Source organism: Pteropus alecto, unplaced genomic scaffold, assembly GCF_000325575.1.
Source record: "Pteropus alecto unplaced genomic scaffold, ASM32557v1 scaffold87, whole genome shotgun sequence".
NCBI classification, from domain to species: Eukaryota; Metazoa; Chordata; class Mammalia; order Chiroptera; family Pteropodidae; genus Pteropus; species Pteropus alecto.
The window spans coordinates 6383896-6388923 of NW_006443225.1; the positions used below are offsets into that span (position 1 = coordinate 6383896).

The following is a 5028-nucleotide window of genomic DNA, read 5'->3' on the forward strand; positions in this document are numbered from 1 at the left end:
GCCGGCCTGGGCTGGCCTCGAGCAGACAGCTCCCACCCTCTGCACAAGCCACTGACTGCATTTCTTCAGTGGGTTTTATTACTGTGAAGAAAAACTTTTTTATTTCTACCACATGATTTGACACTAAAAATTATTAAAAAGAACTTAACAAAACCAAAGCCGCAACGAAAAACCAGTGTGTTGTGTATGTATCGTTTTTATGCTTCGGACCGGTTTTATTATTTTTGGAACTATTACAAGACTTCTGTTAAACATGTTGACTGTTAAGAGGAAACAGACTCTTGGCAAATGTGGAAAACCAATTACAGAAAACGTCTCTGCGAGAGCTCGAGAAACACCAGGGAGGCACAGAGGAAAAGCTTGTGCTGCCCCTTCTCTAACTGCCGAAAACACAGACGGAGGGATCGCCTTGAAGAAAAAATACAACTGTTACATCGCCGTCTTTATTTTTATATTTACAGGCAAAGACAGTAAAATGATACTTCTCAGATTTGCTCATAATGTAGTAGAGTACAACATAGAATTACTTCTCAAGATAAATCTGACATAAGGAAAGTAATACTTTCAAAATAAACAACCTAAAGAATGAGCATTTGCTACATTCACACACAAACGAAACTTCACCCCTAATGAATCAAATTACCTTTAAATTTAAACCCTTGAATTAGAAATATTAATTTACTCAGCTTTGGAGAGTATACCTGTTGTATACAGTGAAGAAACAGCATCCTATCATGTAAATACTAATTAAAAGATATAATTTTATCTATGTAAATACTAACAGGATTGAAATAAATGAAGTTTCAATTTCGAATTGATTAAATTTGAAAAACTGTAAAGCTGATCTAGAAAAAGAATCAATAGAGGCGACAAAACGTTTTCAATTACTATTTAGCTATTATTTCTTGATGTTCTCCCATGTGTTGGGCGCTGTGTTAAGCACCAAGATGTGCACATGGGTAAGACATGACCTTGGACTTCAAGGAACTTACAGTTTGGGAAAAGGCAAAGCAGCAATTTAAATACAATGTGGTAAAGATGCAGCCTGCACGGAAGAAGCTCCAGCAAGTTTTCACAGAATATTCTTAACAGGGAGAACAGCATGCTTAAGGGTCAAAGTGTGTGTAGGGAGGAAGAGGAGTTTGCTGTATGAGAGAAAAAGGATGCAGAAGGGCAGGGCCGCAGATTAACCTGGCGCTGTAGGTGGGGGCCAGATCACCGTGGACGTCTGGGGCAGGCATCAGAGGAGGGAAGGAAAGGCACATTCACTGGGGCTTTTTCAAGAGACTTTTAAGAGTGTGGGCAGAGTGAAAGGAAGCAACAAGGTAAGGCATCCAGGGATCAGCAACTGGGAATCCAGGAAGCCATCGATACCCCGAGGCTGAGGGGTCGGAGGCAGAAGATGGCGGTACGAGAACCTGGGGGTGTGCTGGTGCCCGGGAGAGGGGTGGCCACCCGTTTGTTGAGTGCTAAGAAGTACTAGTAACAAAATAAACAAGAGTAGGTGCTTGTTATGAGATTTAAAATGTTTCTACACACTTATAAGGTGCTTTAATGTTTGGATGTGAGAATCATTAGATGGTAATTACATGCTTAATTATGGAACTTTGTAAAAATAAAATAAAAAGACAACTACTAGCTAAGAAGAGGCCAGGTGGTCCCTCTGTAGTCAGGCCTGCCTCTCTGGGCACCTTGGGTATTAAGACGCTGATTGTGGCCCTGCCTGTCACCCACTGATGGCAGTGGGACTTGGTGGGTTTGGCTTTGCCAGATGTCCCTTCCTCCATGCAGTTCTGTGGCTTACCTGCCAGTATTTCACGGAGATGGCGCACCGTTTGTTGGCCAGGGACAAAGCGCGCTAAGTACTGGCGGCAGAGCAGGTGGGAGCGGGAGGACAGCTGAATACAACCCTTTTGTCCCTCTGGGCCTCCGGGACATCAAATCCTAACGCTGATCCTTAATCACAAAAGTTAAACAGACTTAGCCAACTCAATTTCCAGTGATAATGAGCATCAGAAAGCACATGGATTAATGAGTCGCAAATGATCCCCTTCAGAATAATTTTATTTCTAATTTCTTAACCCTCCTGATACGGGAACTGTGAACAAGCAATGACGGGCCCCGATTTGGGACTGACTGCCCTCTTTTCCCACCTTTGGCAGAGCTACAGATGACCACTACCCTGGCCATTAATTGTAGAACCAACGCCTGGAGAGACCAAGGTAAATGAGGGGCAGCAACCCTTTACCTTTGGTTGTCGTTAAGGATGTGCCATATCTCAGCCAAAGGTACAAAGTGAAGAAAGGGGAAAAAAAAGTCTTAAAGGCATAAGCCTTTCATCTCGGCTTTATGCTATCGACCCCCCCAAATTCCTGTGTTGCATTCTTTGTTTCTCCTCCCTTCTCCATCTTCTGAAGGACTGGGTAACATGAACATTCCTCCGATAACGGAATGACAGTACACCAGCACCTTTTTTGAGACCGACACCAATTATATGCAGTAAACACGGCCAGCAGGTATTAACTGGGCCCTATGAAGCAACACATCTGAAAGAGAGAAAAAGAGAAGCAGAGGGTGAGGGGACTTAGTCCTGTGCTACTGTCCATGTATATGTCTGTCTAAAAACAAAAAGATGCAAATTTGAGGGGTGTTTCTCAAACAATGATAGGGCTGCTTGACTTTCTGTAGCAAAATAAATACATATGGCAATCTTGTATCCACATGGTCACCTAAAATACAAATGAACAGAAGGGCTAATGCAAAAATATTTAAATGTATAACTGTCAAAAAGAACTGATCAAAAGTGGATTAATAATCATATCCATAGAAATAAGTAAGTCTGTTTAGTGAGTGGTTGAGGACACACAGCCACATGGCTCTGAGCAGAGTCAGACAGGATTTTAGGCTGGATTCCCAGCTCTGCACTCACCAACTATCTGACTTTGGGCAAGGTTTCCAACCTCTAGAGCTTCAGTTTCCACGTCTCTAAAATGGAGATAATGATTGTATTTGCTCCCTAGGGTTTTTGCGAGGATCAAAGAAGACACTTAGAATGGTGTTTGGCATGTACCAAGTATTCCATCAATATTATCACATTATATAGATAATTCTATAGGTATATATCAAATACCAAAGCAAAAATCCTAAGGAAAAGACTTGCGGGAAAAGTCTAAAACTTATTTGGCAAGACACCTCACACCTTATAGACTATATCATATTACCTGCTGCTTCTGTTCAGTACAAACATCTTAATTTCAGTTTAATCTCTAAATTTTAATCTTTAATTCACTCGCCTTTAAGTAAAATCGGTTTAATTATAAATATCAATTTAAATGCTAGAAGTTTAAATAATCAAAAGTAAATTTGCTTCACTCACAGACATCCACATAACTATTCATGTTTCACTTCCAGGAAAAGCTAGAATCTTTATGGTGATGATTTCTGCTTTTTTAGTCCTTTATTATGATGGGGGAGGGTGCGGAGCCTGGAACAACTATCATCTAAAGAAGCTGCAACAATGTCTTAAAATTTTCCTTGTATTTCTTCGCTTTATAATACCCCCCCCCCACACACACACACACAAAGGACATTGCAAATTAGTATAATTCTGAGGGAAGTCTGTAAAATAAACTTATTTAACATCAAATCTGGTTTAGTGGAAATTCCTCTAATAAGGAATGAGGTCATGTCTCTTGCAATGAATCATGTCCATTAAACTTATCTTCTTTTCTGGATGCTTTCCTTCCTTCATTTGTTTGTCATTTCCAAGTCTCTAATTCTTGTTGATTGCTCAATTAACTGAAATTACTGATATATATTTTTTAATGTTGAAAAGGGCATGAAACTGAAGCTACAAAATATCTGTATCAACACGTCTGCTTCTAACTCTACAATAATTTTTCACGTCGTTTTTTAAAAAGCAAATACCACCTTAATTTTACTCAAAATTCTCTCAACATTTTCCATTTGTCTCTTATTTCATGTGTCTTCTCTTTTGCCATTTTCCTACTCCTTTGATACTGGGAACAAAATAGGAAAGATAGTTATTCTTTATTATAATATTCCATTACCTGGAAAACTTCTTTAAGATGAAAGAAAACGCTGCTCTTCAACATTGTCTAAATAACTGATTGATCTCCATACATTTTTCTCCTGCTCTCATTTTCCTTTACTCCAAAATTACACAGTAAAAGATTACAACTCCGCTTGAATAACTGCCACACATTTTCAAAGACCATCTGAGGAGAACTACAATGTCCTCAAGAGCTCTTTAAAAGGTCTCATCTATTTCAAGGCCTTGAGATATGATCCAATACATAGGATGGATCGGGAGTTTAAGTCTAGACTCAGAATGAGTTTTTTTTAACAAAGGAAGCAAACTTGGAAAGCTACCAGGGCAGGGCCATCTTTTTCACACGTGCGGAAACTAAGGCAGTAGTCTAAAACAAGGTTATTTCATATATGTCCCCGCTAATGGCATAAAGGTGCTATTTCAAAATACAAAATGTAGATATCCACATCAATTTTGCTTAAAATTCTTAAAGAACATTCAGATGAATTTTTCTCAGATCCTAAAGGAATCTTGGACAAAACTAAGCCGTTTTTATAACCGTTGGCCCTTCTCAATTATCTTGATATTTTTAAACTTAAAGGAAGCCCTTATGTCAAACACAATGGTTTTATTTCCTTGGGAATGATTTTGTATTTTGAAATAGCACCTTAATGCCATTATCAGATTCCAGGATCTCCTAAAAGTTACGTTTTCCCACTACGGTGTCCCCACCATCGAGGGGACGCCGGAGCGGGCGGCGACCGGGCTGGCCCGGGCCCTCGCTCCGCACCCATTTTGATCTGTGGAAGGGCGGCGGGCAGGGACAGAGACGACCGCGACCAGACAATGTCCTGCATTCACAGGGGCCTCGGCCAATCACAGGCCGGCGCCTCTCGGTCCCGCGCGGCGCCACCGGCCACGGTTCGGCCGGAGGAAAACCTGGCCTCCGGGCAGCCATCTGCGGCCATTGCGGCCAT

The 5028-nt window shown here is 40.9% G+C and overlaps 1 long non-coding RNA gene across 2 annotated transcripts; it reads right to left on the reverse strand.

Moving 5' to 3' along the window:
* Positions 1 to 215: 215 nt before the first annotated feature.
* LOC112472582 lies at positions 216 to 5013 on the reverse strand. Of its 2 annotated transcripts, XR_003043664.1 has the most exons (4): positions 2930 to 5013; positions 2249 to 2546; positions 1805 to 1956; positions 216 to 408 (listed from the first exon to the last, which is right to left on the reverse strand). It is a non-coding gene; the product is annotated as an uncharacterized LOC112472582 (long non-coding RNA). The 2 variants fall into 2 exon arrangements; XR_003043663.1 differs by having other exon boundaries at positions 2249 to 5013.
* Positions 5014 to 5028: the final 15 nt, after the last annotated feature.